The sequence below is a fragment of the Thalassophryne amazonica genome, chromosome 2, assembly GCF_902500255.1.
Source record: "Thalassophryne amazonica chromosome 2, fThaAma1.1, whole genome shotgun sequence".
Classification (NCBI taxonomy): Eukaryota; Metazoa; Chordata; class Actinopteri; order Batrachoidiformes; family Batrachoididae; genus Thalassophryne; species Thalassophryne amazonica.
In genome coordinates, this window is record NC_047104.1 from 11,978,672 (window position 1) to 12,002,334 (window position 23,663).

Sequence of the window (23,663 nt, forward strand, 5' to 3'; positions counted from 1 at the left end):
AATTACACATAGTTACACATATACACACCATATTTTCCACAGTATAAGTCACTTATTTTAACTAGTTGTGATATGTGGTGCATGAAAAAAAAATCATGTTTTCATTATGGTGGAAATGAGAAATACAACAAACCTGTTTTTTTTTTTTTTTGTTTTAACTGAACAGGACGGAGGAGAAAACTTCGTAACAGGACATGATCACTTTCAGGTCGCATATCTGCTGAGGCATTCATTATTGCTTTGGCCCAGTCTGAATAGACCAATGTTACAAACAGAATGCACATATATGTGTGCCTGTGTGTGTATGTGCATATGTACAAGTAAGGTGTGGATGTTAACTTATTACCTGTTTTAATCTGGTTTTTATCTGTGTTAATATGCTGTTTTAATTGTATATTAAATTACGGGTAACGCACAATATGCTGATGAATTTTCCATAGGCATGCAAGCAGTGTACTGTTTCTTGTATTTATTGATTTTTAATAATAAATAATAATAATACATTTTATTTGTATAGCGCTTTTCTGGACACTCAAAGATGCTTTACAAACCAAAAGAAAAAGATAAAAACGCTAAGAAAAAAACACATTAAAAATCAGGGCTGTACATTAAAAGCTAACTTAAACAGGTGGGTTTTGAGTTCTTTCTTGAAGGAGGGGAGGTCGGGGAAAGCACGGAGTGGTTGGGGCAGAGAGTTCCAGAGGGTAGGGGCAGCGATGGAGAAGGCTCTGTCTCCCCAGGTTCGGAGCCTGGTCCTACAGGGAAAGGACAAAAGGTTTGTATCGAAGGAGCGGAGAGAGCGTGATGGAGTGTGGCGGTGGAGGAGGTCAGTGAGATATGTGGGGGCCAGGTTATGGAGGGCTTTGAAAGTGATCAGGAGGATTTTGAAGTGAATGCGTTGAGTGATGGGGAGACAGTGGAGGTTTTGTAGGACGGGGGTGATGTGTTCTCGAGTGGGGGTGTGGGTGAGGAGACGGGCAGCAGAGTTTTGTATATACTGTAGTTTGTTGAGTATTTTGGAAGGTAAACCATAGAGGATGTTATTGCAATAGTCAATTCTGGATGTGATAAAAGCATGTATAAGGGTTTCAGCAGCGGAGAAAGTGAGGGATGAATGGAGACGTGCGATATTTTTCAAATGGAAGAATGCAGTCCGGGTTATTTGTTTAATGTGTGGGTCAAATGAGAGGGTGGGGTCGAGAAGGATTCCAAGATTGCGGACAAGGGGGGATGGAGTGAGTGTAGTGTTGTCAAAACAGAGTGAAAAATGGGTTGATTTTGTGATGTTTTAGGGCCGATGATGATGATGTCTGTTTTGGTCAGTGTTTAATTTCAAGAAATTGTGTTTTTAACTCAGACAGGCAGTGGGTGAGGGTGGAGTGAATGTTAGGGTTTATGGATGCGGTGGAAATGTAAAGCTGTATGTCATCAGCATAACAGTGGAAGTGGAGACCATGATGATGGATGATACTTCAGAGAGGGAGGATGTAGAGAATGAAGAGGAGAGGACCAAGTACCGAACCCTGGGGAACACCTTGAGATATGGAGGAAGAGCAGCGGTTAACGTGGATGAACTGTTGCCGGTTTGTGAGGTATGATTGAAGCCAGGAGAGGGCGGAGCCGGTGATGTTGAGGGAGGTCTTGAGGCGAGACAGGAGGATGGAGTGGTGATGGTGTCAAAGGCAGCGGTGAGGTCCAGGAGAATGAGAATATTGAGATGGCCGGAGTCAGAGGAGAGGAGGAGATCACTGGTGACTTTGAGAAGAGCTGTTTCAGTACTGTGTTTTGGAAAGGTTCAAATAGACTAACGGAATTGAAGTAGGTTTGGAGCTGATCAGCAATGACCCGTTCTAGGATTTTAGACAGAAAGGGAACGTTGGATATGGGCCGAAAATTGATGAAGTTATCGGGGCCAAGACCAGGTTTTTTGAGAATGGGAGTGATAGCTGCCAGCTTGAGAGACTGTGGAACAGAACCAGAGGACAGTGAGGAGTTTATGATCTTTGTGATCAGTGGAGAAATTATGGGGAGACAGGTTTTAATGAGGGGGGAGGGGATGGGATCCAGGGAGCAAGTGGGGGTTTTAATGCCAGATAGTATTTTTGTAAGCTGAACAGGGGAGATTTGTTTGAAATCTGAAAGCTGATGTTTGGGACTGAGGGGAGGAGGGTCTGGAGGGGGAGTGGGAACAGAAGAAAGGTTGAGGGAACTGTAAATGGAGTCAATTTTGGACTGAAAAAAAGGATTGAAAGCTATTACATTTGGTGGTAGTGAAGGATGAAATGTTGTTATTGGATTTAAGGAGTGTGTTAATGGTAGAGAATAGAGATTTGGGGTTATTGGAACCAGAGTGGATGAGATTGGAGTAGTAATTAGACCGGAAGAATTAGGGCATCTTTGTATTGTTGCAGGTGATCTTTGTACATTTGTAGATGAACAGTCAAACCAGATTTTTTGTACAGTCTCTCAAGCTGGCGCTTGCGGGATTTCATTTTATGGAGCTCGGGGGTGTACCAGGGGGCAGTGTGAGTGAAGGAGACTATTTTGGTTTTAGTTGGGGCAAGTTCTTCAAGGCAGGAGGAAAGAGTATTATAGTGGGTGACCAGTTCAGAAGGATTTTCAGATGATTGGAGGAGGGGAGGTGGATAATTTAGTTGTGAGGACAGAGGAAAGAGCAACAGGGTTGATGGATTTGAGATTACGGAAAACTATTGTACGTTTTGTTTTGGTGACAGTAAGGGAAATATTAATGTTAAATGTGGTGGCAAGGTGATCTGAAATGTGCAGGTTATGGCTTGCAAGGTTATGGATTGTGACACCGGTAGAGCATACTAGATCCAGGATATGGCCTTGAGAATGAGTGGGAAAGTTTACGAGTTGAGTGATGTTGAAGCAGTTGAGAAGGTCCAGGAATTCAGTGGCAGATTTGGAATTGATATTGTCGACATGAAAATTAAAGTCACCAAGCAGAAGGATGGATGATGAGATGGCACTTATTTGGGTGAGGAGGTCAGTGAGTTCTGAGAGAAAGGAAGGGTTGGGCTTGGGGGACGGTAAATTACAACAGTGACCAGAGGTGAGGGACCAGAAAATTTAAAAGCAATATGGTCAAAAGAATGAAAAATTGTGAGTGATATGGGAGTGACTTTAATGTCCTTGTTGAAAATAACTGCCGTGCCTCCGCCCCGCCCTTCAGAACGGGGGTTTTCAATGTAAGTGAATCCAGGGGGTGTCGCTATATTTAGGGAAAAGTAATCCAGGGGTTTGTGCCAGGTTTCAGTTAAACAGAGGAAAACCAGTTTATTGTCCATGATGAATTCGTTTAGGATGAGGCCCTTGTTTGTGAGAGAGCGGGTATTGAGGAGAGACAGTTTCAAGTGGCGTGAGTCTGTGTGATGGGAGCAGCGAGCGAGAGGACGGAGATTGGTCTGCTTCACATGTGGTTTGTTGTGATGACTTAACCCAGACGTGGGCGAGCGGTGAGACCAAAGTGAAGGTATAGCTTTTGCAGATGAAATGTGAAAAGAAAACATACGACCAGAGCCACGATGTGGAGGACGGGAGGTGCGGAGCTGTCCGAGCTGTTGGAGAGAAGCAGCACAGAGCGGGCGGCAGCGGTTGTTGAGGTCGCGGAGAGTCGAGGCGGAGTACTGGAGCGGCATCCTGAGTGGAGCTAGCGCGAAGCTAGCGATTGCTTCGGAGAGGAAGAGCCTTCGGGCCGTGGTCGAGCCAGGAGGATACTGATGAGGAATGCCAGAGAGGAAGTAAAATGTCGCGAAGACCCATGCAATGTGAATCATAACGCTGAGCATCCAGTTTGAAGACGTGCTATCTCTAAACGTTAAAATCCACCAAGCAGCGGCAGCCAAAGCACGCCAGCGTTCACTCAACCGGAAATGAAACTTAAAAAACTTAAAAAACTTAACATTAACATTGCCCATCCCCCATGACGAAATCTGCGGAATTCCACAGCATTTTCACACCCCTGCTAGTAAGTGTATGATTTTTGAAACAGAAATGTTTGCAGAGCACTTGGAGTCCAAGACAAATTTCACTTTGGGGACAATAAAGTGTACTGCATCGTGTCGTACATACTCAGCGGTGCATAAACCTCGAGCGACTAAGTGTGAAGTCCCACTTCCTTTATCGACTGACAAAGTTTGATCTGGATCTGGATACAGATTTTGTGGCCATTTAAAATTAACGTTGAAAATCATTTAATGTATGCAGTAAAACTTGCATATAATGGATTCAGGTGGACCAGCGAATATTGTCCGTTATAATCCAAATCCAATATATGTATGAAACGGACAAAATTCATTATATGTATGTAATGGATTAGTTACAGTCAGGAGGTGCTGAACGATCTACAGAGAAGCCCCAGCACCAATGAGGCTTACATTATTTCCTTGATTGACCTTGAATAGAGGCCTGAATCATTTAATGGCTGGGTCAAATCTTTGTCTAAAAAAAATAAACACCTGCCTAGAATAAGCGCTGGGCATTATGTGCATTACAAATATTACATTTGTTTGAGTCACTGTTTTTTCCACTGCAGAGTGGTACGGCAGATTTAAGGCTGATTAATGCTTCTTCAGCTCCCCAACTCTGATGCCATACAATGGCATCAACATGCGCATGACTTTTTTAAAGTTCTCCGTCATGTATTTATGCAATTTGCTGCAGAAATAGTGCCTTTTTCTGAATTAATGTGTCCCTCAACAAGCACTCCACTTCTTTATACAATCATAAACCTGCAAACCAAAAGTACAGTATGTGCAGTTTCCCTCTATGAATTGTGGGTCATTTGAGCATCTTTTTCTGACTCCGTGTTGTAAAGTCATATTTGCTGACTTTTCTGCCAAACATATTTGATCCATGATTGAAATGTAATCAGTGTGCACACTGCAAAAACATGATGGGAGAGGAAGGAGTGAAAATGTAAAAGTGATAAATCACAGATCTTTGCAGTCTCCTTCATTTAGCATGTGCAAAGGTTTGCAGCCCTGCAGAGGGCTCTGATCTAAAGTGGTTTGGTTTGTCACACCCAGGGATATTGTATGTGTGAAACTTAATACCATATTTCAGTGCAGACAACAAGCAAAATTTTGTTAATAATCACCAGCCTTGAATAAAGGCCTGCCTCGTTTAGGCGGTGGGTCTGAGCACGGTTTGAAAACAATAAACACCCGCGCTTCCGGTCTTTTAATCAAGGAAATACAGTACCCACTTTCCTTGAATCAGCGAGTGTCAGTGCTGAACTTCATTTCATATCTCTGCTGTGACTGTGCACACCCAGACTGCTCTGTCCAGTACATGTGTGGGGGTTTTAATGAAGATACATTGCGATTGGACATGATGTTTTGTCTGATGTGAGCGAAAATCCGTTATACAAAATCTGGTATACGAGGTCTGTTAGAAAAGTATCCGACCTTATTATTTTTTTTAAAAACCATATGGATTTGAATCACGTGTGATTACATCAGCCAAGCTTGAACCCTCGTGGGCATGCGAGAGTTTTTTCACGCCTGTCGGTGACGTCATTCGCCTGTGAGCACGCCTTGTGGAAGGAGTGGTCCACCCCCCTCGTCGGAATTCCTTTGTCTGAGAAGTTGCTGAGAGACTGGCGCTGTGCTTGATCAAAATTTTTCAGAAACTGTGAGGCACATCCGAGTGGACGCCATTCGAGATATTCATCTGGTTTTCTGTGAAAATTTTAACGGCTGATGAGAGATTTTGGATTGTTTCTATCGCTGTAAGGACTTCCCACGGAGCGGGACGACACGCAGCGCTCCGAGGCAACGTCGTCATCCTGTTTCAAGCTGAAAACCTCCAAATGTAAGCCTCTGTTGACCCAGGATGTCGTGAGAGAATAGAGAACTTTCAGAAGAGGTCGGAATCAGCAGTTTATCCGGACATTCCACTGTTACAGGAGATTTTTTTTAATGAAAGATGTGCGGACGGATTGGCACGTCGGCTCGCAGCCGGCGCGGCATGCCTGCCACAGAAAAAACACCTCCGTTGGAAGCCTTAAGGACAAGTTGGAACATGCCCTGCTGTTAAACAATTTCTCAGATACTCACTCAACTGAAAGCCACCAAAAGCCGCCTGGTTTGTGTTTTTCCTGTGCCGCCGCACCACGCCGTCCGCACGTCTTTCATTAATAAAATCTCCTTTAACAGTGGAATGTCCGGATAAACTGCTGATCCCAACCTCTTCTGAAAGTTCTCTGTTCTCTCACGACGTCCTGGGTCAACAGAGGCTTAAATTTGGAGGTTTTCAGCTTGAAACAGGATGACGACGTCGCCTCGGACCGCTGCGCGACATCCCGCTCCGTGGGAAGTCCTTACAGCGATAGAAACAATCCAAAATCTCTCATCAGCCGTTAAAATTTTCACAGAAAACCAGCTGAATTTCTCGAATGGCGTCCACTCGGATGTGCCTCACAGTTTCTGAAAAAATTTTGATCAAGCACAGTGCCAGTCTCTCAGCAACTTCTCAGACAATGAAAATCCGACGAGGGGGCTGGACCACTCCTTCCACAAGGCGTGCTCACAGGCGAATGACGTCACAGACAGGCGTGAAAAAACTCACGCATGCGCACGACGGTTCAAGCTTTGGCTGATGTAATCACACGTGATTCAAATCCATATAGTTTTTTAAAAAATAAAATTGTCAGTTTCTTTTCTAATAGACCTCGTATATGGTGTTTATTACATGGAAAACCATACTATAATATAATATAATATAATATAATATAATACCATAATATTGATAAACTCATTTCATGAATATTTTACATTACATCTTAATCAAACATGCCCCAATCACTCTTATGTTTGAAAGTGAGGTGCAGACTGGCACTCACTATCGCCTGACAAAGTTTGATCTGGATTGTGGATTTTGTGGACATTTGAATTTAATATAGTCAGGTTTCAGAATTCATCATAGTACAGAAACAGCATTAGTGAAGGTTACAAATGATCTTCTTATGGCCTCAGACAGTGGACTCATCTCTGTGCTTGTCCTGTTAGACCTCAGTGCTGCTTTTGATACTGTTGACCATAAAATGTTATTACAGAGATTAGAGCATGCCATAGGTATTAAAGGCACTGCGCTGCAGTTGTTTGAATCATATTTATCTAATAGATTACAATTTGTTCATGTAAATGGGGAGTCTTCTTCACAGACTAAGGTTAATTATGGAGTTCCACAAGGTGCTGTGCTAGGACCAATTTTATTCACTTTATACATGCTTCCCTTAGGCAGTGTTATTAGAAAGCATTGCTTAAATTTTCATTGTTACGCAGATGATACCCAGCTTTATCTATCCATCAAGCCAGAGGACACACACCCAGGGGCGTAGGTTTGCATATGGACCATAGGGACAAGTCACAACCAATATTTTGGGATGGCAAAATAGTCCCTACCAATATTTAGCATTTTTTTATATAACAAAATCATTCACTATTTTTTGCGAACTCGATACTATAATTTTAGTTGTCACATTTTGTGTTTTCGACGTGCCAGAGTGACAGGGTTACCCATGTTGCAATTTCATTGGCTCACGTTCTTCTCACATGGACGTAAACAAAGTGCATCTCGTGGCAGGCAGTGCTTAATTTGTAAAGTGGGAGGTCCCGGAGCGCAGAGGATGGGTGGCTCCAGTGTTGCCAGATGTACGATAATTATCGTATTTGTATGATAGTTTTGCCCTCTGTACGATGTATGATCAATAAATGTTCGATCAATAATGGGAAAAAATCCAATATGTACGATAATTCCGGTTGCACAAACACGCATCTCTCTCTGACACCCAAGAATCATTTTGCAGGTGTTGCACTCAGGCGGCATCAAAGACACAACACACACAGAGCTGCTGGCTTTGGCCGCCCGGGACAAAGTCATTTGAAAGCCCGCCCCCTCGCCATACAAAGTAATGAGATCCCATCCAATCTCTGCCGTGACAGGAAGATTCCCCAACCAACATCTTTTTTTTTTTCCGAAACTTTATTTCAACAAATGCAATAACAAACGAACAAAACACAAGAGCAAAGAGATATACAAGAAAAATAAAAAAGTTCAAGTTCCTTATGGAGGCGTCAACATTTTTTCTGTGTTGAACAAAATCTGCACAAGTGGCCATGGCATCGGATGACGACAGCGACCTCGAGGTTGAATTCGACTCTTTCTAGTCTGGTAATTAACATGTTTGTGTCCCTTCACAGAAAAAAAAAATCTTTCTTGGTAGTGCATTTGCGTTCTTTTTGTGCCATAGTTTCCCCATTACTATAATTACTGTTTAAAATGTGACATAAAATTCTTTGTAAATTAATTGTATGCGTTTTGTTTGTGTATGATCATTTCTCCCAAAATACGATAATTTTGAGGTTTTGGTACGATAGTTTCATATTTCACATCTGGCAACACTGCTCCAGTTCAGAAAAACAAGAAGGGCGGGGCTTGCGAACAATGCTGTGCGTCACACTTAAAATAAACTGCACACCCACACAAACACGCACACACACCTTCACAAATGACACTAACACCCTACCTTTTCCTCAAAAATTACTACATTTATGTTTGCTGTCTGTCTCTGTACTTTTCTGTCACTTTTGCGCTCTTTTTCATACTTTTCCCTTGTTTCAAAAGTCACCGAACGCACTTTACCGTAATATATGCAACATATATTACGGTATATGCTTTCCGTGCTTTCCAACAGTGTTGGAAAGCACGGGTTCTTGGCTTGCTGTCAGTGTTGAAATTTGTCAGAGTGAGGGCTTACATGAGAACTTACGGTAATGAGAATCAGCGGCGCACTAGTGTGAAACTTCCGTGTTTTTCCTCTGCATTATGACATCACAGGCTTACGTTTACCGTAATACACCATATATCATTGTAAAGCCCTTTTTTTGGCAAATTAGGTTGCCAGATACCTACAACTGCATTATTGATGAAAAGAATAGATTATACATCTTTGTTGCAAAAACTTTTTTTTTTTTGTTAGCTCCACAAGTATTTTTTTGTTGTTGTTGTCTTGTTCTCTCAGGTGTAGGCCTATAGAATAGATTTGTGATTTTGGGTGCAATTTTGTTATTTAAGCTATTTGTTTGTTTGCCTACACACTTAATAATGTAAATAAAGTGTTAAATTATTCAGCATTATGTCGTCATATGTTATGTATTATGCTGTACTTGTGCGTCTAATGGTATGAGTGGGTTAGGGGGTGGGGGGGTGGTATTGTCCCTACCAAAGCTGAGACCAAACCTACGCCCTTGCACACACCAATTAGCTAAACTGCAGGATTGTCTTTCAGACATAAAGACATGGATGACCTCTAATTTCCTGCTTTAAACTCAGATAAAACTGAAGTTATTGTACTTGGCCCCACAAATCTTAGAAGCATGGTGTCTAACCAGATCCTTACTCTGGATGGCATTACCCTGACCTCTAGTAATACTGTGAGAAATCTTGGAGTCATTTTTGATCAGGATATGTCCTTCAATGCGCATATTAAGCAAATATGTAGGACTGCTTTTTTGCATTTGCGCAATATCTCTAAAATTAGAAAGGTCTTGTCTCAGAGTGATGCTGAAAAACTAATTCATGCATTTATTTCCTCTAGGCTGGACTATTGTAATTCATTATTATCAGGTTGTCCTAAAAGTTCCCTGAAAAGCCTTCAGTTAATTCAAAATGCTGCAGCTAGAGTACTAACGGGGACTAGAAGGAGAGAGCATATCTCACCCATATTGGCCTCTCTTCATTGGCTCCCTGTTAATTCCAGAATAGAATTTAAAATTCTTCTTCTTACTTATAAGGTTTTGAATAATCAGGTCCCATCTTATCTTAGGGACCTCATAGTACCATATCACCCCAATAGAGCGCTTCGCTCTCAGACTGCAGGCTTACTTGTAGTTCCTAGGGTTTGTAAGAGTAGAATGGGAGGCAGAGCCTTCAGCTTTCAGGCTCCTCTCCTGTGGAACCAGCTCCCAATTCAGATCAGGGAGACAGACACCCTCTCTACTTTTAAGATTAGGCTTAAACTTTCCTTTTTGCTAAAGCTTATAGTTAGGGCTGGATCAGGTGACCCTGAACCATCCCTTAGTTATGCTGCTATAGACTTAGACTGCTGGGGGGTTCCCATGATGCACCCAGTGTTTCTTTCTCTTTTTGCTCTGTATGCACCACTCTGCTTTAATCATTAGTGATTGATCTCTGCTCTCTTCCACAGCATGTCTTTTTCCTGGTTCTCTCCCTCAGCCCCAACCAGTCCCAGCAGAAGACTGCCCCTCCCTGAGCCTGGTTCTGCTGGAGGTTTCTTCCTGTTAAAAGGGAGTTTTTCCTTCCCACTGTCGCCAAGTGCTTGCTCACAGGGGGTCGTTTTGACCGTTGGGGTTTTTCTGTAATTATTGTATGGCTTTTGCCTACAATATAAAGCGCCTTGGGGCAACTGTTTGTTGTGATTTGGCGCTATATAAATAAAATTGATTTGATTTGATTTAATATTGAAAAGCCCATATGGTGTACATTTGGCTTTATATCAAAAGTGCCTCAATCAATCTCATTTGTGACAACAAGGTGCAACCTGGCACTCTCTATGGGTAGACTAAGTTTGTTCTGCATCTGATCCATATTGCAGGTTTAGTGGATATTTGATTTTAACATTTGAAAGCCCTTTTGATATATATTTTGTATTATGTTTTAGCTTATGAAAACCAACCGGGCTTTCACCTTGAAAATTTTTTCCAAGGTAAAAATTTATGGAATAGGAAACTACTGTTAGCGGAGGTTTGTGCTCTATGAGCGTCTAGCTTTTGCTCCCCCACCCCTTTGGATTATTAATTACTTTAAACCCAGGACAGAATTTGGCCAAAGTTGATCGGAAAATATATACTTTGTTATCATAATAAAAGGTTTTGTTCAGAAACAAGAAGAAAATAATTTTCGCCATACACTGTCATGTCTGAATTTTTTTCTAAAATTAACAAAGTGCACAAAATTATCATTCAGAAAGTAAAAGACAACATTTAAATAAAATTTCCACCTTCATTAGACTTATTTTCTGGATTTTTTTCTTAAATAAACAAAGTGGAAAAATTATCACTCAAACATTATCAAAGAAGTAGAATTGTGTGTTCAGGAAATAAAAGACAAAATTTCTCCCAGTGTTGCCAACTTGTTGATTTTCCTGCTAAATCTGGTGACTTTCCAAACCCTCTTGACAACTTATTTTCTCAAAAGCAACTAGTGACAAATCTTGCTACTTTTCCTGGCGTCACTGGCGACTTTTCTGGTGTTTGGCGACTCAAAAGTGAAAGCACGTATTGATCTAGTCTCTGTTCTCACTGAGCGACAGTGCCCCCCCCCCCCCACTCAGTCTGCCAAACACAAATATGAAGGTGTTTTTACTCACTTTTTTGTCTCTCGCGTTTTTCAGCAAATACATTAACAGTAAAATGAACAGCACATGAACAAAGGATGAGGCCACAATAACATTCACAGTATTATCATTACAAATAGAAAAAGATAAAAAAATAAATAAATTGTACAATAACAAAAGTAAAGGCATTTTTTAACATTAATTCTCTTCAAAAATTCCTTACAGAGTGTGGCAGTTTTATGACATCTGGGAGAGTCTGTAAGCTTAATACTGCTTATATATTGTTCAAATTCAGCCAGACGTCCGTGTAAATTCCTTTTCAATACTCTACATTTATCAATATGGAATTTACCAAACAATATTAAAAGGTTGATAATGTATTCAGTGGTCTCTCCCACAACGTTTTTTTTTCCGACAGCATCTGTGATGACATCATACTATGCAAATAATATGCACATTAGACGATGACATCATTTATTGAGTTCTGGCAACTTTTCAGAAAGCCAATAGCTACTTTTCTTACATAGGAGTTGGCAACACTGATTTCTCCCCTACAGTACACTTCTGTTCTGAATGTAGCAGTGCATACAGGAGAGAAACTGAAACTGAAGTATCGACCTCATTATCAATTAATATCGATACCAACGTTGGTATTGATATTATTAATATTTCTATCAATCCGCCCACCACCACTGGTGATACTGATGTGGACATAGCTGTGTCAAAATGTATTACTTTTACATCGCTGCATAGACATCAGTGATCAGTGTGATTGTGAAATGGCCAAACTCTTCATTTATGATGAAGATCATACAGCAGGTAAATGACAAAATGAGGATTATAATTCCATTCTACGATATATGATTTCAGCATTTGTAATCTTCACCTGGCACCGCCATAGGGCGAGTAGTTTGCTAGTCGTCCTAATTGTATATACCAGACAAACCCTGCATGGTGTAGGATTAAAATGTTTTTTTTTTTTTTTTATTTTATTTTATTATTATTTTTTTTTTAGTGTTGTAATGTAATGAAGTACAAATACTTCATTACTGTACTTACGTAGAATTTTGACGTATCTGTACTTTACTTCGTTATTTAAATTTCTGGCGACTTTCACTTTTACTTTACTACATTTCCTCAATGAAATGTATACTTTTACTCCGATACATTTCTCGGAACCATCTTCATTACTGCAATGAAAAGTAGAAGAAATCTGATTGGGCAATGCCTGTTTGCAGAGGTGAAAACAGCGGCGGGCCGTACCGCCAACTACTGAGGAAGAGGAGAGGGTGCAAAGGGGGTCATCTGCACTTTGGACTCCAAACGCGTACACGCCGACGTGCGCACACATACACGGATTGGCTCTCGCTGGAATTAGCACACTTAAGTACCAACAAAACTGGCTGCCAGTGTGCGTGGCTGTGTCGTTTCATTTATTTGAAATGACCACAAAAATGCAGTGCGTAAAAGCAGCGCCACGTTTTTGGATTCAAGAGCGCAAAGACCGCCGCGTTTGGTTGCTTTGCAGTGGTTGGTGGTGACGCTTGCATTTTTTTTCTCCTTAAATTTGGCACAACTGTGTAGCTACAAATGACTGTTCTGTTTGACATGAGCCTGGCTGTTGTGTTTAACAGAAAAGTGTGTGTGGGTCTTCCAGGAAAAAGAATGGCAACTTTATTTATAGCTTGATACATCCACCTGTTGCTCACTGCTCTGCCAGAGGTGGCTCCAGCCATTTATTTGGGCTGAGCCCCCCTCATGGTTTATCCAGACACCATACTGGCTTTCTTTTCGTGTTGCAATTTCACTCTTTTGGAGTTTTGGATTTTACTTTTACTCAAAACTTTTACTTAAAGTACATTTTGCATTTTACTTTTACTCAATACTTTTACTTAACCCTCTGGGGTCCGAGGGCATTTTTTGGACAGTTCACTCGCCTGGCATAAATGTTTTATTATTGCTGTTAACAGCTCTCCCTGCATCCCACAACCAAGTTTTATGTCTCTTTTTTTCAGGATAACCTGTGCTTTCAGAATATATGCTATGTTTTTTTGTGTTTTATAAGTGTAATAAAGGTTAACAATCAAAAACAGGCAAGGAAAAATAAAGCGAAAAATAATTTTCCACACATATTTATTCAAAACACACAGCGAACTATAATAAACAACTGTTTTGACACTTTATAAAGGTAAGTTGAGGTCTTGTGTGAAAGACTGTACAACAAAAAGGTTCAAACAATAAACACAAATGCACATTTTGAACAATATATACAAAATGGTCTATGCATTTTCTTGTCCATTGATATGGTAAACAGTGCTTTATGCAGAGAAAGCAACAGAGTTATCCAATAACATTCACATGCAAACTCGTGGAGCAATCCTGACAGTTACACACTCTTTGTTTGAGCACGTGAGATTGTCATCATGCTCTCCATGTGCTCCTGCTTTCACTGATCACTGTGCGTAATGGTGCAGGGCACACTGAGTATGTACTAATAGTATGTACTCACTGGAGCACCCAGGTGGTTATTCAAATGGCCCAACTAGTAACATATCACTCCTGAAAATGATCTTTGGCTTTTCACGTGAGGTAAATCTGCCCTACGACTGGATTTTGGAAAACCATGTGACGGTGAACCAATTCCGATTGGACACTCACATTGCGCACGTCATCACACAGCTTCTACGAGGAGTACAAAGATGGAGTTAACTTTTCAGCAAAAAAAACTTTTCAGCAAAAAAAAAAAAAAAAGTAAGTTATCAAAAGTTATTTATAATTTAGTAAAGCTTGGTCTTAGCTGTAGTATATGGTGGCATCGGCCCCAGAGGGTTAAATTACATTTTATATAAGAAATTTTCTTTTGATTGAGACTTGAGACTTTAACTTTTACCAAAGTAATTTTATGGTAAGATACTTGTACTTTCAGTCAAGTATCTTTATACAAGACTGATTTAAGCCCCAGAAGAGCTGCTTTGAAGCTGAAAAATTGCTACTCAGGGTGTCGCCATGTTGGCAGTGCTTACTCTGCCTACTTCCCAGCAAACCCAAAATGGGTCAAAAGGTGAAGCATGGGCGAGACATTGTGTGACCTGGGTGGGACAAATGAAGCCTATGTCAGAGTTATCAAACAAGCTAAAAGTTAACAAACTTTCCTTGGTTCATGTCTTTTATTAAAGCATATTTTTGGGGACTGGGCAGTGGTTTTCTTTGGTGTTTGCTTGTGTGTGCTTACTTACAAATTATTTCCTCAGCAATGATTGATTAACTGAGCCCAATGTTATAAAGCTACCGTTAGCTGCTTCTAAAAGTGCTAATTCCATTAGCATACAAAATTAAATAACATGAAACTTTTTATACTGCAGCACAGACATCATCAATAATTCACTGGGACAATTAACCACACAACAAGCAATAATATCACAGAGATTTGTAATAAAATTCTCAGAAAGGACACATATTCGCCCTATTGACGTATCCCATAATCTCTTGTGCGCCAGAGAGTCGCTGCAGTCAAACAACATATAGAGAATCCACATGATGACAATTGTAAATTAATATTATACTACAAAAATGTAATTTTTTCATGCTTTTCGTCATGTTAATAAGAAACTGCATGCATGATACCCTGAAAACTTGCTAAAACAATTATAACAAATAATCCGTGTCTGCTACGTTTAATCTGCGTGGAATTTAATAAATGCAAACTGAATTTCAGACAAAGAGGACAAACAGTGTTGTAAAGAACAATAATCAAGACGTTAAAGAGCAAACTTCACTTTCCCCCAGAACGACATGAACAGGAAGTGATTGTAGCTCACAGAAAATAACGGAGAGACAGCCTGTGATTCTCGCATGTTTACATAAAATAAACACAATAGCAATGTCTATAAACCCAGAGAATATATACATGAGAGTTTTAGGCACAATATAAAAATAGTTTTATGTTGCGATGTTAATGGTGTTGTCTGTGTGCAGCGGTTAAAGCCCGATCAATGCAGTTCTCAATGTCACTGAGATCTTGCAGCGCGCGACTTCTCCTAGGTTTTGCGGGATTTTAAACCTGAAAAGCCTCAATGAAGACCAAAACTTTTTTAAGTTTTTTGTTATGGTGTTGTTTTTGGAGCACACTGTAGACATGTTTTTCTTTTTCCTCTACTAAAGTTTTAACAAGTTTACACAGTTTTTACATTTAAACATGGGGTTCTATGAGAATTTGCTGACCTTTAGAGCTATCCTCGAGTAGCCATTTTTGTTCTTGCAACTTTTTCTTCATTTTTGACCGTCAGTGGATGTTGAGGCTAGGGTTGCCAACCGTCCATTGAAAAACGGAATCGTCCCTTATTTGGAAATAAAAGTGTGTGTTCTGTATTGACCTGAAACGGGACGCAGTTTGTCCCGTATTTCTGTGAGAATCAAAAAGTCTGTAAAATGTCAATGGAATTGACTGGCGCTTTATATGGAAACTTACGGTAAATTTGATCCCAGCCTCTCTCCTGCTTTTCACCAATGAGCTGACAGACACGGGTTGACAATACAGAATCACTCTTATCTCATTAGTCGAGGGACATCTGCTCGCAAGAAGATACCGACGTCATGAGCCGACGACGGTCGCTGGACGACAATAACAAATCAGCATGGCTGATATCAATACAGACACTGGCACTGCAGATATGCCTATGGACAGCAATGTCTGTAACGTCGTTACTCCTCCTCCTAAAAAAAAAAAAAAAGAATGCAAAAATACAGGAGCGAATGAGAAAAGGAAACTGGCAGGGTGGAAAAGGTGCACGACAACAGTATTGTTTACTTTTCAGACTTTATTTTTTGCACTTTTTATTGCACTAAATGTGTAAATGTGCACTGTTACATTGTTTTGTTAAGCAATAGCACTACAGAGATTTATTTGTAAAGAAGACAGAATGCTCATATTGAAATTGTGAGTGAAAATTTATTTTGCAGTAAAAATAAATTGCTAAATAATCATTTGTTTTCCACGTGTTCATATCAGAACAAATGCATGTATGCATCTACCTAAATTCAGGGTCAAGTCAACAGTCAAATGGTTAAAAATCGTTTCACACAGTCAGCCAGTCGGCCCTGGCGGTGAGGTGTCCCTTATTTATTTTTCAGAGAGTTGGCAACCCTAGTTGAGGCTCAAAAAGAACAGGTAGAAAAAAACCCAGTTCATTTTAAAATATAAGAGGTGAAACTGTACTTTAATGGGAAGGCAGTAAAACATTCTCACCTCCAAGTATCACTGCGTACATGAAACAATATCCCTGCTACAGTACACCAGTCGGCAGCTTGAGATCTCAGTCAGAGCCCAGGAGGAGGCGGAGAGAAAACATGCTGGAAATACCCCGAGTTTAAAGTGCGAAAGTGAACACTAAAACACAGATTTATTCAGCAGAAGCCAAAGACCAAGGGAGAGTTTTAACACATTTACACCAGAGAGCCCTCTGAGGAGAGACGCAGCAGTGGGTGGTTGTGCGAGAGCTTATTTGAGTATGTAATGTATGTCTGAATGTGTGCGCGCGTGTGTGTGTTTGTGTTCATTTCTCTTATCCATACACCCACCTTTTTCTTGCTTTCCAGACAATCTCCCAGGATGCCTATTCTACATTAAACAGTGCTTTGAAGACAATTGAGCTGAGACCCAGGCTGATCAAGGCTCCCTTATCCCTCCCAGCACATCTATTATCAAAGCCTTCATACCATTACCATCATTATACACTATGTATTAGTATTATTATTTTGAAAACGCTGTGCTGAGAGCGGGCAAGAAACGGGGGCCCCCATAAACAAATCTATTATTGGTGATGAATTGCATAATAACACAGGCATAATGCCGTTCTCTCGCAAAACTGGTGAAGGTGCTGAACTGGAAAAAGTACCCTGTCGGTAAAATTTGAATAAACAATGGGTGAGGGAGCGAGCGAGACAAAGATGGAGTGGTCGTTAGGTGGTGTGATTTTACTCGAAAGCTGAAAACGGTACTTTGCTGACCATAAACTAGCCCCCATATACCTACACATAACGTTATTAAACATCATTTATATGGCATTGTAGTTTTTGTAAAGCTGCCATTAATCAAGCAGGTGCTCACTGAACTATCATGGGGTTTTGGTTTTGTTCACCAGCACAACATTCTTTGTGTCATTCTGTCATTCCACTATTGTTTTAGCCCTCAAGATTTTCTTTTTCCTGAGTTGCAGTCAGGGTTGGTAATCCTGGATGGCAACCACTCAGGCAGACACCCGATCCATCACCATCCTCTCCAAAGTAACCACCAGGGTTCTGCAGCCAGGTGAAATATGAGTATGTTCTGAGTCTTCTCCAGCTGCTGTGGTCCTCAACACTGAGGTGTTTACATGCTGGTTCATGCACAGAGAAATACACCACTCACCTCTTGAATGAACCCCCACGTGATTTGATCACATCTGGAAACAGCCTGCCGTTGTGCAACATAAACACAGCATCACTGCACACAGAAAGATGGTGTACTGTTTTTTGTTTGGCAAAGGCTATATGCCCAACTGTTGGGCAGATGAATATAATGTCTTATCGTATTCGCCCAACCGTGATCATGTATTTGACACGTTTTGTGCATCTAAACTACGTTTTTTACACCACTTTTTAAGGCTCTATTGTGGCGTATGTTTGACACATTTAACGGCGCTGTCTTTAATTACTGTGAAAACACCGCAATGGACCAACACAGACAAACTTCATAAGCATTTTGAACAGAAGCCTGTTAACGACGACGAAACAGTTTTTGAACAAAATGCTGCTTGTTGCCTGTAAGATGGTGTTAGTTTGACACAGTTCCCTGGGTGTGATGAGCCAACCAGAACCGCTTTAGATCACAGCCCCTCCGCGGAGTACAAACCCTCCTGCAGCCGGCAAAAAAATATCCGCCTTTTTTCCCTCCCGTGTTGAAACCGGAAGTGAGCTTACAAGCGCGCTCATTGGTCAGTTGTGGTTGGGCGTATATGCTCGCGTATTTACTTTATTGAACCAACGGTTGGGAGTATAGCCACTCCGTTTTTGTTTTCGGCTGCAAACACTGACGTAGTCATAAAAAGTGCATTTTTTTCGGTTCCCAGTGAAGAAGGGAAGATGAGGCAAATGGGAGAGGTCATGTCGGTAGGTTTTAGCCTACACACCTTGACAGGGAAGCTGCGGTCTCTCGCCTGCATAACCGCCTTGACATGTTCACGCTCCGGGTCATAAACAAACCTCAACACGTCTACTTTCCACCACATCGTCACTTTTTCTTTGCGTTTTCACTTTGTTTGTCCTGTAATTTGTTTCTGATGGGGACATACGAGGCCTGTCCATGGATGTAGGATTATTGCATCATATGCATCATATTTTAACCCTTTAGCACCCACCCTCAAACAAGACTACGGTGCCCAATAAGCCCCAGTCCTCCAACCCAGTCACAAATGTGGCATGTGTCTCAAGTCATTTTCAAAAGTCAGTTGTTGACCCTTGGATTACTAGACTTGATTACACTTTGCAGCCAGTCCATAATTTAAATCATCTGACTCTTAACTGCCAACTGCACAGAAAAAGCTAAACTATGCATTTTTACAGAAGCAAGCAGTAGCAAAAATGTTGTATTTGACACTCCTGGTACAGATGATCAGAATTTCACAAAGTAAACACTCCTTTGACACAAAGTCATTCCAGTGGTACCCAAGGATCCTCCAAAGTGGTCTAAGACATCCATTCTTCCCCTTGTGTCACATGTTAGCATACATATATCACAACTACGCAGTCAGACAGGAAGTACCAGGACCATAACGACTTGGACTATTGATATCCTGCAAAGATATGGGCATCAACAAACACCTTTGTCCCTGTGACCTTGTGATTCCTTAAGGTGATTCTCGAGCCTAATGGCAGAGGACCCAGAGGCACGAATGTCACTGCTGAAAATGCAAGAAGGTCTAGAAGGACATGCAGTGTAAAACCTATGCCAACCCAACATACGGATCCATACTTGATCTACTTTGACAATCCAAAGCAAATGGTGCAGGGTATCCTCATGAAAAAGTTGTAATAAAAAATGCAAAAAGTAATGCACACAAATTCATACAAATCCCACATAATCATGACAAGTTTTCTGACCCCCCCGAAATTAACCCTAATGTGTGCATGTGTGTGGAAATTAGGGTTAGGGTTAGGGTTAACCCTAACCCTCTTTTCTTTCCTGTGGACCCTGGCGGTAATGCAAGGCAGCTGGTCGTTAACAGATGCAGAGAAAACAATGAAGAATTCTGAAATGACGTGAATATTTAAATGTTGGCTTAAGCCAAGTCATATGTTGTCAGTATAGTAGTTGTGTGCATCCAGGAAAGGAAACTAAATCTTTGTGTAAGAGGAGATATTACTTGTCTAAAAAAAGCTCAGTAGCAATAAGTAGCTAACCATCATTACCTGTACTAACATTAGCCATGGTGTCTTGCAGGCGAGTGTCTTCCTTTTCATCTTGCAAGCGGTTGAGAGCCTTCGATGGTGCTCCGCTTTTGAACATTGCTCAACGGTGAGAATTGTGATTTCTTCCTTTGAGCAGTCATTTGGTTTCCAGTGCCTCAGAAAGGCTAAAAACGTTGTTAGCTGTGTGATGGCCTGCTGGAGTGGACCGTGATTGAGGATGTACAGTCATGTGGAGCTTGTTGCATGTGGTTGCAGGCAGCACAAAGTGCATTTTGAAAGTGACTTATTATATAGTGCAAAGTGCAGTGAAGGATTTTTTTTCCTCAATACTGTGAGTTACTAACTATGAGGAGGTTCATTTTTGGTGCAGATCTTCATTGCACCACTAGGCCTATGGCACAGGAACAGAGATTAAGCACATGTACATTTCAGTACCTCTGATTAAAATTAACCTTAAAGGAAAAACCCACTGATAATTTACAATTTGGTTGGTAGATTATGAGAGTCCATATGAAAAGTTGTAGGCAAGTGTGATCATTTATGTTAAAGTTAAGAGCGTTTTTGTATGGCTGGTCTAAATCCACCAACAGGCGGCCATGTTGGCTGCTATAACAGCGATGTGTGATGTCACATGGGCACAAAGGTTCACAACTCCACCAGTGTCGCTGTTCACTATAGAAGGGACAAAGCACGCAAGCGGCAATCAACATTCCGGATCGGTATCGGGTTCCGATACCGACGTAATTCATGGGTCGGAATTTCCCGATCCAACCTGCGGGATTTTCCGATACTGGAGAGAAACCACATCTGTGAAACCTTTTTCATGCTGCGTACTGTCTGGTGTGTACTGCTGAATGGCAGGAGAGCCACTGGTAAGCCACTGGTAATGGCAAATTTCCACCTGGCTCTTGGGTTCAAATGGTCTGTGCTTCCGAGCACAGATTTCTTTCTGAAAAATGAACTGAATTGTTACTGAAAATCAGCTGATTCAATGTCCCGAGGCTGTGAAACGCATAGCTGAGGAGGACAGCCGAATAGAGATTCACTTTCTCTCCGCTGAATGGGAAAACCTCCACCAAAATTCTTCAGTGTTTATTCAGAGTTACTCCCGTGAGCACCGCTGATGATACACAGTAAAATCACTAATGTTAATTTAACACTGGTAGTGTTAGTTTTACTCTGGTGATTTTACTGTGTACATTTAGAAATTTAGTTTATTTTACAGTTGAAAGGCTTTGTGTTTGCTGAGCAGGAAAACAGTGAGTGAAGGAGAGACAGAGAGTGGGAGGGAGGGACAGAGAGGGAGACAGAGAGAGTGAGAGAGTGGAGAGAGACAGCGAGGAAGAAATGACTTTTACATCAGCCCGTGTTCCCCATCTGTGGCTTTCTGTGCTCATGCTACGTCAAAGCAGTGCTGCAAGTGATCCGGAGGTTTTATTTCTGATTGGTTAAAATTGTGTCAATGGTGGCATTCATGAAATCATCGAATTCTGCTTAAATGCTGACTTTCGAGGAGGACATTTCAGTGGTAAGAGCTCCTTATTTTCATTGATATGCACTGCTGCGCAATTCGTCGTGCCAGTGCAACCCGCTTTGTCCCGCTGGATGTTGCGCTTTGTGCCACTGGACACTGTGATTATATAAAATAATTATTTTGTAGCAGATCAGTCATTTGCTCTCAGAGTTTGGCTGCTAAAACCACCTCTAATTGCTTCCGGAATGACAGAGGAATTTTCTACAACTGCAGCTGTTCTTGTGCACTTCATGACGTGAACACACATTTGGAATTGTCTCAAAGGTAGCAATTTGTAATATTTACATTGTAATGTCTTGGTAAAACAGTTGCATTTTCATTCCTTCTTATGAGTATCTGTAATTATGATATGCACTGTTATGCGCTGCCCTGACGCATTAACTGGCACTGACCCACAGTGTTTTTGAATTGTTTGCGCAATGTTCACAAGCAGTTCACAACAGTAATGCATACCAGGGATTTTGAATATTTCAAAATTTTCTTTTCATGCAGCCGTGCACAGTTTACAAGTTTACAATGAGTTTACTGTCATCGTACTTTTACTGTGAGAGCTAATAGTATTATACTTTATACCATTTTATTTTTGATGAGCTACAATGATCAAATGAAGGAATACTGTTGTACAACAGAACAGAACAAGAGTTTGAGTTGAATTATAAGATTGATGAAAAGTTCTATACATTTTATGCCACTGATACCTTTAATAATTCTTTATTGAAGAGTAAATGATAGACATGTGACCTTGTCTTCAGGTCAGTTTTTTTGATTGAATGGGACGAATCTAAAGTACCAAGATTCCAGATCATTCAAGATGGAGCCGAACGAAGTAAAATGCGCACGTCCACGCAGCTCTACATTCTCTGCTGGATGCCCAATTGTGGTGAGACAGACACCCAGCTCACATCATTTCCTGGAAGCTCCTTAGCTATGGTAGGAAACAATAATGCAATTCCCTTTTAGAGGATCTTTGGGGACTCTGTGTCTCTGCAACTTTATAAGGGCCCCAATGATCGGTCCATGGGACCAAAGGGACAGTATTACGGTTTTACCCATTTTTGCGTTGTTGAAGCTGTGTCTGAGTCATTATTGTTGCTCAAATCCGGTCTCTTCTGATACTAGCCCAGGTTATCATGCCTCTTCTGTTACACTGTAATCCACATTTATATCGCTAAATTGGATACACAAGGAATTTAAATTGCTTATTACTTAGTTACTGATAGTGATAAGGAAGTAGCTTGGGTGGAGATTATGGACCCTAAAAGTCACCCTGTCTTCACTGGTGTATGTTATAGGCCTCCAAAGCAAATGGACTTTTATTATTATTTTGAAAAGATTTGTAATGTTGGCACCAACTTGTTAGAATATGAAATTATTCTTGTTGATATTAATGTGAACATTCTTAAGACTGACGATTCCCTGGTGGGTGCCTTAAATAACTTTATGCAGTTGTGTGGTCTGGAAAAAAACTGATTGATGTGTCTTCAAGATTAACTTGCCAGTTCCTCCAGTGGCTCAGGCAAGGGCGTAGGTTTGGTCTCAGCTTTGGTAGGGATAATACCACCCCCCCACCCCCTAACCCACTCATACCATTAGACGCACAAGTACAGCATAATACATAACATATGACGACATAATGCTGAATAATTTAACACTTTATTTACAATATTAAGTGTGTAGGCAAACAAACAAATAGCTTAAATAACAAAATTGCACCCAAAATCACGAATCTATTCGATAGGCCTACACCTGAGAGAACAAGACAACAACAAAAAATATACTTGTGGAGCTAAAAAAAAAAAAGTTTTTGCAACCAAGATGTATAATCTATTCTCTTCATCAATAATGCAGTTGTAGGTATCTGGCAACCTAATTTGCCAAAAAAAAAAAAAAAGGGATTTCCAATAACATATATGGTGTATTATGGTAAACGTAAGCCTGTGATGTCATAACGCAGAGGAAAAACAGAAGTTTCACACTAGTGCGCCGCTGATTCTCATTACCGTAAGTTCTCATGTAAGCCCTCACGCTGAAAAATTTCAACACTGACAGCAAGCCAAGAACCCGTGCTTTCCAACAGTGTGCTATATGTTGCATATATTATGGTAAAGTGCGTTCGGTGACTTTTGAAACGAGGCAAAAGTATGAAAAAGAGCGCAAAACTGACAGAAAAGTACAGAGACAGACAGCAAACATAAATGTAGTAATTTTTGAGGAAAAGGCAGGGTGTTAGTGTCATTTGTGAAGATGTGTTTGTGTGGGTGTGCAGTTTATTTTAAGTGTGGCGCACAGCATTGTTCGCAA

General features: G+C 40.8%; 1 long non-coding RNA gene across 1 annotated transcript; it reads left to right on the forward strand.

Moving 5' to 3' along the window:
* Nucleotides 1–4,003: 4,003 nt before the first annotated feature.
* LOC117501780 lies at nt 4,004–23,638 on the forward strand. Its single transcript, XR_004558084.1, has 3 exons — nt 4,004–4,084; nt 9,064–9,072; nt 23,629–23,638. It is a non-coding gene; the product is annotated as an uncharacterized LOC117501780 (long non-coding RNA).
* Nucleotides 23,639–23,663: the final 25 nt, after the last annotated feature.